General features: G+C 47.1%; 1 long non-coding RNA gene across 2 annotated transcripts in view; it reads right to left on the reverse strand.

The window, feature by feature from the left end:
* LOC109455986 (uncharacterized) overlaps positions 1–14506 on the reverse strand; it is a 151701-nt gene that overhangs the window by 37487 nt on the left and 99708 nt on the right. For both annotated transcript variants that reach the window (XR_012496258.1, XR_002138784.2), the window contains exon 4: positions 1950–2056. This is a non-coding gene — a long non-coding RNA (uncharacterized LOC109455986). The remainder of the gene's footprint in view (positions 1–1949; positions 2057–14506) is intronic.

Here is a 14506-nt window from a genome sequence, read left to right on the forward strand (position 1 = left end):
AGAGAGGTACACACAGGCCCTGCAGACAGACACGGGGCCATTGGGGGCAGGGAGCTCTGATGTCTCAGGAACCGGAAGCAAGGAAGGGGGAAGCAGGGCACATGTTTGGGATGGACACATCCCATCAACTGGGTTGATTCGTTGTCAGGGAGGTGCATAGTCAGACACAGCTGTCCTGTAAAATGCACCGCCCAGAAGTGAGTGGTACTGGCTCTGGAGCTACCTGGTTTGGGTCTCCCTGGGCTCTCCCCAAGGCCCCTGCAGGTGGGATTGGCAGCCCTGGCTTTGAGCCTTGGCTCTGTTCCTCACTAGCCGTGCAGCCTTGTGTAAAGCATTTGTCCTCTCTGAGCCTATGTCCTTACCTATAGAGAGTATTTAACCAGCTACCTCACAACGATCTCACAGAAGGGAAAAATGCAGTGGAGTCATAAAGGGCCTGACAAGCGGGGCAGAATGAGGATTCTTTCTTCTTAGTTAAAAGAAGGTATGTTCTAGGGATAGGTGGAATGTGGAAATACAACCACCCCTTTGTCACCTAACCCCAGGCCACAGTGGGAGGATGGGAAGGGGGAAAGTCATCTTTGCATTGAGTTACAACATGAGCTTGTGGCTGCGACGGCCCAGCGGGAATGCGCCGCTTTGAGTCTCCTCTGCTTGTATGCCAGGCTCACGTCGCCCCTGCAACCCAACCCTTAGCAGACTTCCCTCCACCCCAGGCTGCCTCAGTAAGAGCCTGGGGATGGTGAAAGCAGGGTCCCTGAGCCTACACTTCGGATTTCCCCTCGGGAACTGACTAGACACGTGCCCTACCCAGGCAGAGAGGCTCAACTTTCATTTGTCCATCTGCAAACCCCTCTAAGGCAGCAGGACTGACTACTCGCTTTTAGACCTTGAGTTTCACCCTGAGTAGATCCTCTGCTGGAGGAAATAATTTCTCCACTTAACATGGTTGGAACTCGAGACAGTGGTCCCAGGGGGAGAAGTAAACTCTGAGGTGCAGGTCTCCAGGAGGCCGCCAGCCCCCGTGGGGAGTACAAGTGCTGAGAATGGTTCTCTACACCACTTGTCCTCAGTGTTCACCCTGAGGGCGCCCAGTGGAAATGGAGCCTTTTATCAAGGTCACAGCCCAAACCAAGAATCTGGATGCCTATAAAAGGCTCATGGAGAGGGTGGGAGAGTCAGGGATTCAGGAAGCTGGTGTGTAAAGCCACAGAACAGCTTCTGACTTGCCAGGCAGACTCATGAGGACACTGGGGACAGCAAAGCACAGTAAGGACCTGACTTCTGGCCAGGAAATCCCACCCGGGCCAAGAGTGGAACAGAGTGTCCTCATTCCTCTCCGTGGTTCCTGTAGAGGTCAGAAGAGGCGATGGAGCTAACAACACAGAACTATGCTTTCTGTCCTGTTCTACGGCACCAGGGTCAAAGGGCCCTCGAATTATTTGACCTCTGTGATCCCCTGAGAGCATCACCATGTAAGCATAGGTGCGGACACTTTGATACAGAACCTCCTGGCAAGGAGAAGTCTGACCTCTCAGAACAGGAGTTCTCAGTCTCAGCACTATATTTGAGGCCGAGAGCTCTTTGTTGTGGGGTTGTCCTGTGCGTTATAGGATACGTAGCAGCGTCTCTGGCCACTACCCACTAGATGCCTACGACACCCCCGCACAGTTGTGACAACCAAAAATGTCTCCAGGCTTTGCCAAACATCCCCTGAGAGACAAAATGGTCCCTGGATGGGAGCCACTGCCTCAGACAAGAACAGATCAAAATGGGGATGACATACAAAAGTGCGGCCTGCAGGCTTCAGGGCCTCTTCTGACAACGGCAAGGTTGCTCAGGAACTCACACCCAGCAGACGCTCCCACCCGTGAAGTCTAAGGCCAAGGGGAAGAAAAGGAAAGGGCTACAGGAGCTCATCCATTGACAAGGAGGGGACAGACCCTCACCGCGGGCTGGACCGTTCCTGGCCTGGATCATCTCAATTCATCTCCACGAGAACTCCGTGAGGTAGGTACAAATATCAGCTCCATCTTAGAAAGGAGAAACCGGAGACCTGCAACAAATAAATAACTTAGGATTAAACAGCTGGCTTGCACTGGAGCGCAGGTGGGATCTCAAGCCAGCTCTGCCCAGAGCCTATACTTTTAAGCATCCACAGCACAACGATCTTAATAGCAAAATGATAATACTCTCCCAGCTGTGGGCCGAAGGAAGATGCTGAACAGAACGGAAAGTGACTTCATATGGGTGACTTCATCTGGTCCTCACCATCCATCTGTAAGGTAGCCAGGGTGAGCTGGGGGTCCCAGGGCAGATAAAGGCCCAGCTCTTCCTTGACCTTGGCCAGCCTGAGTGGGGAAAACAGTCAGAATGCAGGTTTCACCCACTAGGCCTCGTCCAGAGCCACAGCTTCGTCTAAGAACCCAGCCTTCGGACTCTGTGGGCAGAGAATGCAGCTTGCTCGAAACGTCTTTGCCCAGTGTCTGGACGTGAGATCCAAGCCACCAGCCGTTAGGACCGCAGGAACCCCTAGCTCCATGCCTGGCCCACCACACTCTTGGTGCCTGGAGATTCCACGTAAGGAAAACAATTCCTGAGCGTATGGGGTTTTTCCCTGCCTTTGAAAAACAAAATGTCAGCAGCTCAACCCTGGATCTCAGGCAGGCTTCGATCACATTCCAGGCCTTGCTCTTCAGCAGCAGCTCAGGGCTGGAATTTGGGGGGGGGGGGGCGGGGATCTGTTCTTTCCTTTCCCCTTGCTTAAAGGGTCGGAAGAGTTATTGAAAACAAAAGATGATGGAGTTTCAAAAGTACATATACAGTGCCCCTTTAAAAACACCCCCCCACCACCAAGATGAATGCTCAAACGACAAGATACTGTACTGATTAATTATTAAGAACACATTTTGTGCGGTTTGACAGCTATGCCAGAGCAATCGGCTTCATAGTGATTAAACCTCAATAAATGTGGTTCTAATAATGAGCTGGTATTGAATTATCAGAAATGGCAGCCTTAGTAAATCTTAATTAGTTTTGTCTTTTGAGAACTTCATTTAAATTCTGAGTAATACCAACGCCTTTGGAGCGCAGCGAGGGAAGCATGGCCACCCTCCCAAGGGTGCCGCCCTCAGCTCTCGACCCCCAGCCCCATGGACACACAGTTTCTCCAGGCTGGAGGATGGAATGGGGAGTACCCACAGCTTTTCTGGGAAGATTGCATTCTAACTGACAGAGTCAGACCTTCTTCAAACACCTCTGAGAAAGGAAAGCCTCATCAGGCCAAACAGTTAAACTTTCGGGTGAAAACAATTATTTCTGAAACTGGAGTTGCTGAGAGAAAGGGAAAAAAAGAGGGAGGAGGGTGGGGTGTCCTGTGAGCTTGAGGCTAGGAATGGGAGCTGGAAGAATGGGCAGATGGATGAAGGGGTGATGGGGCCAGCCCCCAGGTCCGACTGGAGGCCTTTCAGGGTAAACAAACTGTCCAGGGCACAGAGCCTTGCTTCAAAAGACCCACAATTACTCGTTTTATTGCTCAGAGTTACAAGATGATGGTATCTCAAAAGAAGGTGACAGCAAGTTAACAGATCCGTCCCTGAGGGTGCCTGGCCCAGACGTAGAGACTCCCTTCTCCAAACAGAGATGCAGGCACAATTAGGCCCTTTCCAAATGTGACATTTCTCTGCTTTGGGAATCCAGTGGAAGGCCAGTCAATGCACTCCCCACCTCTATGCACATTTTGGTACTAATTAACTCCTAATTTGGGAAGGGGGGAAAAAGGGTGTCTCTTTCAAGAATTTCTCCCTCCGGAGATGGCATCTCTGAGCAGCAGCATTTGGCAGTAAAACCCAACAAATGTCAGAGCAGAGTGGCTGCAGGGCTTGGGGATTTACAACTCGGTTCCGGAATGCTGTTAGGGCCGTGGCCAGAGACTCGGATTCCAGATTGGGACGGATTGGGGTAATTAGGCAAAGTCAGTGAGCCCTGTCCCAGGAGGCAAGAGGCCTGGGTCCCATCTCTGCATTAACGTGTGTGATCTTGGGCAAGTTCCTTCTCCTTCCTGGGCCTCAGGTCACTATCAAAAGTAAAAGTGTGGGGTTTGGGCTATCTAAGGATACTTCCAGCCCCCACAGTCTATGATTTTAAGATTCTAAAACCTAGCAGACATTTCCAGAATACACACACACACTCCACAGTTGAAGGTGGTGAGGGACCATCAGCAGAGTGAATGGATGATAGCATACAAGCCACACTGGTGTCCAAGTGGCCCTGCCTTCGTCCTCACAGCATTTAGCGCCATTGAGAACTCATCCTTTGTCACTGTAAGGCTTCCTCAGCATGGAAGGAGAAAGGTCACCATCCATCCTCAGAAGGCCTGGGGCCCCTCACGACATCTCAATCGATGCACACATCATTCTTCAAAGACCATTCATCTCTTCTGGCAAAAAGTCGTGGGAACCTTTCTGTCTGGCCGTCTTCATCCTGAGTGGTGAAGTTGAGGGTCCGGTTGTGAGAGGCACCTCTTGCTGGTTCTCTAAGATGCGGTTACATTTTGCTACTTTGCTCAGTTTAGCACAGCATTGGACTGGCACCCTGGCATCCTGGCGCCAAATGGCTCGTGTTTGTTTAGTCCCACTTTACAAGGGCATTTGCCCTTGGGAACGCTCGGGCATCCAGAAGCTGCCAGAAGGCGCCAGAGAATCAGAGGAAGAACTGTACTTCCACTAGGAGCCACGATCTGCAATCGGAAAATGCTGAACTGACTCAGTGGGAAATGACACTTCTTTCACAGATATACAATTTGGTTTTTTTCTACTCTTCCCAGTTTTTCTTTTTTATGAAGAATAACACTTGTCTGTCCTGTAACAGTTCCTGGTCCCTGAGAGTTACTGCACAAATACCACACAGATGCCATTCCCTTCTCTGCAGCATTTCACTGTACATTTTTAAATTGCTATCGACTATCTCTGTTCCCTACAGCAGCAAGAAGCCTGTCTTTCTTGGCCCAGCTCAGTTCCAGGTACATAATGGTGCTGGATAAATTACCAAGGTCCAGGATCCAGGCTGTTGGTGCTAAAGGAGCTCTGAGAAGGTGTCCTGGGAACGGATAAGTCAAGTAAAGCATCTTGGGAGGTGGCCTGGAGTTGAACTTTAAAGACCGGCAGTGTTGGGGGAGACAGAGGAGGGCCTCAGGTACCCCATAGTTCCTTCCCACAATGATTTTCTCCTGAGGATTCCAATGATTGCCTTGCCACTGAGCAGTCATCTGGAAGACGCCACCTACAGGTGAGTGTGGAGAAGGCAGGGATAGAGCAGGTCTGCTCAAGCCCGCTTGAAAAATTTTAGTCTTTCCTTTTTCTTTTTAACTTTATTAAATTTATTGGGGTGACATTGGTTAATAAAATTATATAGGTTTCAAGAGTACAATTCTGTAATGCATCATCTGTATATTGCATTGTGTGTTCACCACCCAAAGTCTAGTCTCCTTCTGTCACCTTAATGGTGACATTGCTCACTGACGGATCTGCTTAGAGCCCTGGTTTCTGATTTCCACTAAAATCTTCCATGCACATCCTCTTTTATCTCTCCTGGCCACACCAGCTCACTCTTTACTGAGTAGTGCTTTTTTCTCCTCCAAATCTCTAAATAAAACTTACAATTCTTGCCAAATGTTTTCTCCATCAAGTAGTATTTAGCAACATGAGTGCTACAAATGGATCACGAGCAGATCAAATATCGTACGTTTGTTTTCAAATCCTGGAAATATTTTCCAAATCATGTATTTTCTTTTTTTCCTTTTCAGACACATCATCAACCTCCTGACAATTTTGGCTGGGCCCGCCAGCAGGCAGCCTTCGCTGCCCGGCTCTGGCAGAAGGTTGAGCATGCGGGGCTGGGGGCAGGTGGCTGCTGGTGGAGACCACCTGTCAGCAGCTTGATGACATGGTACCTCATTGTGCGGTGCCCTGAGGGAGCAGTGTGGGTGGTCATGTGGGAACCTACAAGTGAGGTGCGTGTCGGATTGAATTGATTGGAGAAACTGGAGGTATGAGATACAATGGGTCTCTCGGAGCCCATGTGGGTTGTGGAGGGTGTATGAAAGGACATGGGTTATGTGTAATGTGGGGGCACCTGATACTTTGGCTGAGGTTTGTGTGTGCTCTGTGAGCTCTGTGAGATATGTAGGATTGATGTGGTATGGATGATTAGGGAGGAGAAGGAGGGTGTAGGGAAGGTGTCTATCAAAATGGTACCTTGGCCACCAGAAAGCAGCTCCAGGGTTGGCCGGGTCTTGGCTCTGAGGCCATCTCCAGGAGCAGGAGAGCTGCTCATGCCAGGGCAGGCCAGTGGCAGAGTGGCCTCCATGCCAAGTTTCAAGTCCAGCCATGAATCTACAGACCTGAGCCCCATGGTTGAGAAAGATTGGTGGCTGTCACCTATTCTTGTGCCCAAGGAGCCTGAAGCAACGAAAATGAGGCAAAATCATTTTGTGGTTCTTCTTCTGGATAAAGGGCTTGAGGAAGATACTGCAGCCATTGGCTGGAGTGAAGTTTGTGGCTGGATCATGTGTAGCTTCAGTCCCTGGGGCCACATTATCACTAATAATGACCTCAGCCCAAGGGACACATAGTCCATTTTTCCAACTGACAGAGCCCTTGCCCAAAGCCCAGAAAAGAAGGCGCCATGGCAGGCGGCCCAGGATCCCACGCCAAGGTCAGTGCTTCTGCCGCAGGGGCTGTCCCAGAGGAGGTGCCAGGCTCTGATCATGTCACTTCCCTCATATATATAAACTCCCATCATCTTCAGACCCCGTGGCCCAGCCTCCAAGGCCCTCAGGTATCTTATCCTGCTCTCCTATCTCACCTGTGTCCTCTCTGTGTTTCCCCCACTCCAGCCAACCAACGACAAGGGAGCAACCCTTAATGTTGGGGCTCAAGAAGTAGTTCCGAGAGTCCTTGCTTGTGTGGGAGGAGGGAGAGGTCTCTAGAAACTGAGACCAGAGAATGGTGGGCAGGACACAGAGAACCACAAAAAACTTCTGTGGTGACTCCATTCTAAATTCCTCATCTAATATTATCAAATATTCAGGAAAGTTGTTTGTGATTGGCTTTTGGGGAAGGAAGGACCCCAGTGCCTTCCTCTGGCCACTTAAAACTCTGACACAAGAGATTGCTTCAAACAGCTTACTAACCAAGATGGCTCCAGCTATGGAGTTATGTTAAGGGAAAGACCTCTGAAAAATTATTTCCAGGAGCAAATAACCCAAGAAACATATCACTGACAAGGGACTATGGGGGCTAGAGGGGAAGGTTCAGCCCAGTGAAGGGTAAACCATAGGCCATGGTTCTACATGGGTCCACATTGAATTACTTGGAAAAGCCTTTAATGACACAACTGGGTCATGCTCACATCTGTGCCAGAGAGATGCCACCCTCCTACCACTTTCTCTTCTCTCCCCCACTTCAAATCCATTGTTCTTTTGTGCTTGTTTCTTTTCTAGTGGCCCTAAGTCCCATCCAGGAGAAAGAATGGGGAGGAAAATCCACTATCATATCCCTTCTCTTCTCCTTTCTCTTTCTCTGAAAGTGACACCCATCCCCTTTCCTGAATGTAGAGTTAAAGTCCACTTCTTAGCAGGCAGTTAGAGTTAATCCAGCCTCTAAACACATGCGGGAATACTCTGCTTTGGAATTTACCCAAAAATCAGCTGAGACAGGCAGAGAGTCAAAATATTCCCATATAGAGACATGAGCCCTCCCAGTTGTCTTTGGAAACTATTTCAACAGCCTCCTAACCAATCTCCAACCAAGTGATCTTTGTGAAACACAATGTTGTTCCCTGTTTAAAATCTTCCGATGGCTCCCAAGTCCTGCCTCTTTAACATGGCATCCCAAGCTATGTCTTAGCCCTGCCACACCCACTCTCCATATCCACCCATAATCCATGTCCTAAAGAGTTCCTTATGCTTTCTGAATTATGTCATGCTTTTCCTTGTTTCTGAGCAATTTGCATACGGGCTTCCTTCTGTATAGAAAGCCCTTCCCTGTCTTGGCTGCCTAGCTAACTCCCTCGTCCTCTCCTTCCAGAGTCTACTCAACTAGCACCTCCTTCAAGGACACTCTCCCCCCTATTTTGTCCTGTCTATGCCCCAAAACATCATTTCCGCTAGAATCCTCTCCTGTTTTCCTCTTAAAGAGTCTGGAAGAAAGGTAGGTGTCCTCTTTGCCGCATTGCTTCTTCCAAGTCATTTCTTCTTCCTCCTTCAAAGCTCTTGCTTCTTGGAAGTGCTCTCTGCCTTGTAGTTGTCACTCAGAGACCTCCCTGTCATTCCCCCTCATTCACTGACGAATTTAGCACTTGGCTCACTGTCTTACTCTCCACCCCATTTCTGTCATTCTTGGTAACTTTAACATCCACTTAGATGATCCATCCCCAACACTCCGGTCTCTCCATTCCTTGGTCCCAATAGATTCAATGATCTTTTCCTCCATCCCACCTCAGCCACCAATTCCTATAGCTGTGCTTCACATCTTTGCAAACCATTATTTCAACCAATAACTGCATCACCTTTGAAATGTCAAGCAGCTCCACTCTTTGGCCACCTCTTCCCTTAATCCAGAGCACCCACTTCAGCAAGTCTGACCTCACTGAGATGCTCAATCCATTGTCCCTTCCTCTTTCTTACCACCATCACCCTCTCTTCCCGAAACACAAACACACATTCTCACCCTTCTCCTTACTCAGCTCAGGTTATTTGATCAGCACTATATCCACTTTCTTGTGCATATTTATCTCCTCTGTCCCCTTTCTCTACATATTATACTAGCCTGGAAAGACCTGACCCTTGATAAACCCAGCTATCTGCTTACTGTGAGTCTGTGCCCAACCACCCAACAGTACTGGAAAAAATCACATCATAATCATGCTGATTGCATTTGCTTTAAATTTGTAAGCACAAAGCAACACACTGCCAATCATCAGCTTTCTTGCCCTGTCAATTCACTTTCCAAGGCCCCCAGAGAACTATCTTCTCTACTCCCCTCAAACTTCTAAAACCTTCTTACTCTTAGCAAATGGCCTCTCTTACTCTCTTACTGTAAGGATATGGAGAAAGTATGTTATTTCTTCTCCAAGCATAGAGAGCCATCCTCTTTGCTCTGAATGCATCTCCTCTCAGCTCCTCAGGACCTTGATCCTGCAATTATTCCCTTATCTCCCACTGGCTCTTCAACTCACCCCAGTTTGGCTTTCATCATTACCACCCAACAAAAATGGCTCTTATCAAGGTTACCAATGATGTGTGTTTCGCTAAGACCACCAATAAGTTTTCTGTCCACATCATATTAAACCTCTGAGTAGCAGAAAATTGAAATGCATTCTTTTCTAGATTTTTATGATGTTACTTTTTCTGGTCTTCTATCCACCTCATCTTCACCAACTGTGTGCCCAAGCTAGACTTCTGTCTGCAGCCGTCATCGCTTCCCAACTGCTGGCTCATCTCAGGCACCATCATGGTTCCAAACAGCATCATTATTTGGATGGTCCCAAACCTCCACATGACTGTAGGCATTTCAAATCGAACATGACTATAAAAGATCTGCTGATGCTCTCTCTCTCTCTCTCTCTCTCTCTCATAAAATCTGCTATTCTCCAAGTCCTCATCATAGCCAATGACAGAATCATTCAAGTAATTGTTGAAGCCAGTGATCTTGAAGACACCCTTGACTACTCTTTTTCACTCATACTCCACATTTAATTCATCAGCAAGTTCTAGCATCATTACCTCCAAACATATCCCCAAGTTTGACTATTTCCTCCCCTATTAATCATTAAAATGTTAGTCTAAGCCACTGACATCTTTTCCCTAGTCTACTGTAAGGTCCTTCTAACTGGTTTCCTTGCCTTCTCTTTTGATCCTGTGCAATCCACTCTTCACACACCTGCTGGAGTGGTCTTTTTAATTTTTTAATAGACTTATATTTTTCAGAGAAGTTTTAGATTTCCAGCAAAATTGAGCCAAACATACAGGGAGTTCCCATATACCTCCTGCCCCATGCACACACAGCCTCCTTTGCTATCAACATCCAGCACCAGAGTGGTACAATTGTTACAACTGATGAACCTGCACTGACACGTCATTGTCACCCAAAATCTATAGTTTACATCAGAGTTCACTCTTGGTTTTGACAAATGTATAATGACACGTATCCACCGTTATATTAGCGTACAGAGTAGTTTCACTGCCCTAAAAATTCTCTGTGCTTCGCTTACTCAGCTCTTCCTCTCCCCAACCCCTAATCTTTTTACTATCTCTATGGTTTCACCTTTTCCAGAATGTCATACAATGTCACATAAAAAAGGAATTGTGAACATGTAAAAAATCAAATGGCACAGGCTTGGATTCTCTCCAGACCACAGCTGATCTGTGATGCTCCCGGTAATGTGTGAAGCTGAGCTTGTAGCCTTTTCAGATTGGCTTCTTTCACTTAATCATACGCATTTGTTTACTTGTGTATTGTCATGGCTTGATAGCGCATTTCTTTTTAGCGTTGAATAATATTCCATTGTCTGGATGGACCGGTTTATTTATCCATTCACCTACTGAAGGACATCTTGGTTGCTTCTAAGTTTTGGCAATTATGGAAAAAGCTATTATACTATAAACATCCATGTATAGGTTTTTATATGGACATAAGTTTTCAATTCATTTGGGTAAATACCAATGAGCATGATTGTTGGAGTATATGGTAAGAGTATGTTTAGTTTCTAAAGAAACTGCCAAACTGTCTTCCATACCGTTTTGCATTCCCACCAACAGTGAATGAGAGTTCCTGTTGCTCCACATCCTCACCAAATATGGGTGTTCTGGATTTTGACCAGTCTAGTATGACTGTAGTGGTATCTCATTGTTGTTTTCTACAGAGGTCCTCTTAAGTCTTAAATCTGATTGCGTTGTTCCCTTTTTTAAAACTTTCCAATGATTTCCCATTGTGACACAGGAAATTCTAAGTGCTTTATTATGACCCACAAGTCCCTGCATAATTTGGCCTCTACCCAGCCATGTCTGATCTGATTGGTCAACATCTATGCCATGTTGGCTATTTAATATTTTGATTACCACCCACTTCTCCAACCTCATCATGTACCATTCTCCTCATGGCCACCTTGCTCCAGCCAATTTGGCCCTCTTTCAGCCTTCAGGCATGCCAGACTTGTTTCTGTCTTAGGGCTTTGCACTTGCCATGTGTTTTTCTTGAGATGTTATTCTGCCAAATCTACACATGACTGCCTCCTTCTCATCAATCAGGACTTAACATAAACATTAACATACAAGAGAGGACTTTCTTAACTTCAGGCACTTCTGGATGGATGGATGGATGGATACGTGAATGAAATGTGGATCCTAAAACAAGTGAAAGAAAACTTGGTTGCTATGAGCTAGTAGGCCAATGTACCAATGGAAAGAGCCATTCCAGGAGTCAGTGGGAGCAGCCTTTCCATACTCCTGTCAGAGAAAAAGGACTAAAACAGAAGAGGGAGCATCATATAGAATAGAGGAAACCCAAGGGGGTTGGCAATAGCAAGTAAATCAGCACCAGCTTTTGGCAGTCAGATGCCTACAATCATGATTCTAGGAACGTATATCGCTTCAGATCTTAATAACACACGAGCATATGAAGTGAATGTCTGATGTACACACCTTGGAAAATTCTTAGAGCCTTAGATTGGAGACAGTATGCCTGGGTTAGAGAGAGGTCAGCTCCGGGCTGCTGTCCTGTGTCTGTAACAACCACTTTCTTCTGCATCTTTAGCTCTATTCAGTGAGTTCAGAAATCCAGGCAGAGACTAAAACTCAGCCTCACATGTTACCAGGAGCTTCACAGATCAGCTGTGGTCTAGAGACAATCCAAGCCTGTGCCATTTGATGTTTTACATGTATGCAGTTCCTTTTTTTGATGCTATGAAACTTCAAGTTTACTATTTTAACCTTTATGACCAAAGATAATTGGCAACCTCACATTGCTCTGCAATGACTTTTTTCTTAAACCATGTCTGATTAAGATGTTGTTTAGGTCATAGTGTCTCCAAATGCGGGTCGTGAACCATTAATTTGTCATGAAATCAATTTAAATGGTTCACCAGCATATTTTTAACAAAATGGAATAGATGAGAATAGAAAATATCAAAGTGTATCGCACATAGTGTAGTACAGATAAGTATTATTTCAGAAAACATATGTTTCAGTTATAATACACACACACACACACACACACACACACACACGTATAATGAGACACAATGTAAAAAGCAAGGTCACAGCCCAAAAAGCAGGAGCTATTTCTCTAGGTTTCCCTTGGCCATATAAATGTTATGAATAATGTATAAATATGTTCCAAAATAACTTCAAAATTCATGTAGAATTCATTCGTGTCAATGTAGAGCTGTCAACGATAATAACCATCAAAAGTAGAGCACAACAGGTGTGGCAATCCGGAACATTGTTTTAAGGCTGGGACCCTGACATTCCACTAGACCACAAGTCTGGAGAACTCGGTTCTAACTTCTCCTTTACTCTCTGGCACGATGAACTAAGGAAATTCCCCCTCCCTTTTTGGGGCCTCAGATGCCTTATCTCTAAAATGAGAGACTCGCTTCTGAGAAGCTCTCCACGGAAATCACGCCATGAGTCTGCCAAAGGCTGCATGAAATGATCAAGAACTTCAAAATCAAATAAAGGGGACTCAAATCCCAGCTGTCACTTACCAGTGAGTGACATTGCCAGTTTCCTCGATCAGAAATTGGACATTATGATGCAGCCCCCACAGGGCAGTGATGAGAACTAGAGCCATTCGTGCAAAGTCCCCGATCTGGGACGGGATCTCCCTAAAAGACAGACATTGTTGTCATGCCCCCCCTGCCTCTCTAAGTCTGCATCGGTGTTTATGCGCCTTTAACTACAGCCCAGGATTCCTCTCCTCTCTGTTCCTCTAGCTTCACCCTACAGAGTCCTTTTCTTTTTCCTGGCTGGCATTTCTCACAAATGCCCAGCAGCAACACTCCCAGCTTCCAGGACTGTGTTCTCTCCCTTCTCAGAGGCACGCTCTCTCCTGGCCCGCAGGTCTTGGCCGTTATAGCTTTGCGTCCTCCCCTTCCCTGCTCCTTTGCCTACTCTCCTCTTCTGCCATGTCTTCTATTTCATAGCTTCTCCAGCCCTATCGGTGCCAGGGTCAAGGTCTGAACTCCAGGTCAGTCCTAGACCCATCAGAGAAAGTCACTCATAACTCCATCAGCTAAATACCACCTCAACGCCTTCCTTTATGTCCATCAGAACATAGGATAGAATGCGCCCCAGTCAGTCCCTTAAAATTATATAATACACAGAGGGGGCGAAAAAAACATATACACATTTTAAGGAAGGAAAAACAGTATTAATATATACCGATAACAAAAGATGAACACAAGTCACGTCTGACTTCTGCAATGACAAGAGGTGCTCACAGTGGTTCCCATCAGCGTCCAGACACTTCTGTTTACGGAGAACTACTACTTGAGCAACATTGACCAACGTGTTAACATCTCTTAAAATGTGTATACATGTCTTTGGCACACCTGGTATGTATGTATGTACGTGTGTGTGCGCACGCGCGCAAACCCAAGGGAGTTGCAATATCAAGACCACACACACATTTTAATCCTCCTGTGTTTGTACTTCTGTCCCAAACACGTCACCCCATGTGGTTTGCCCCTCACTGGTCAGTGACAATCATCTTAAGGAGAGAGCTGCACAAGGTGTGAAGGGGCCTAAGGAACTTGGATCCTGCTGTCCCTGGGCCAACCCTGGCTCCTGTGCACCCCAACCTTCTCAAGGTTATCTAAGTTCTTCTGGAAACTTCTAAGCCCAGTCTTCTGAGTGCAGTGGCTGACAAGAGTGTGTTTCTCATAGAAACGAGGACTTGGGTACCATCCTTCTTGCTGAGCCTTCTCAGTTGCACACGATACACAGCTGATCTGATCCCGCCTGGAGCCAGGGCCTACTGGCTTGCCAAAAAGCCCACTGTGCTCTTCTAGCCACAGGGTGTGGGATCCTGCAGCCAGAACTTGGGGGAAAGCACAGATCCTATTAATCCAGGCTCACCCCCATCACAGAGAATCCCAAATGTCCGTCTGCCATGCTGGTCCTCGCACACTGAGCATTCCCTTCGGCCACACTTCTGGCTGCAGCCCCTCCCCACACTGCGTGCTCTGTGAAGGGCAGGAGGCCTACCCCACAGGGAAGATCCCCACTGTGTGTGGCATGGCCCTGCCAGGGCCCCTGAGCTTTGGCTGGCAGAGCCTGCTCTGTCCTAAAGAGGGGCAGCAAGGGACAGGAGTGAGGGTGACGTGGCGATGAAGAGAAAGTGAGTGACAAGACCAAAAAGGGAAGAGTGGCTGCAAAAGAACGTCTGCTTCCCCAGGTCGTTCCTTACTTGTGGGAAAGAACCTGAAATGTCAAAATGAATTGAAG

The sequence above is a fragment of the Rhinolophus sinicus genome, linkage group LG05, assembly GCF_036562045.2.
Source record: "Rhinolophus sinicus isolate RSC01 linkage group LG05, ASM3656204v1, whole genome shotgun sequence".
Taxonomy (NCBI): Eukaryota; Metazoa; Chordata; class Mammalia; order Chiroptera; family Rhinolophidae; genus Rhinolophus; species Rhinolophus sinicus.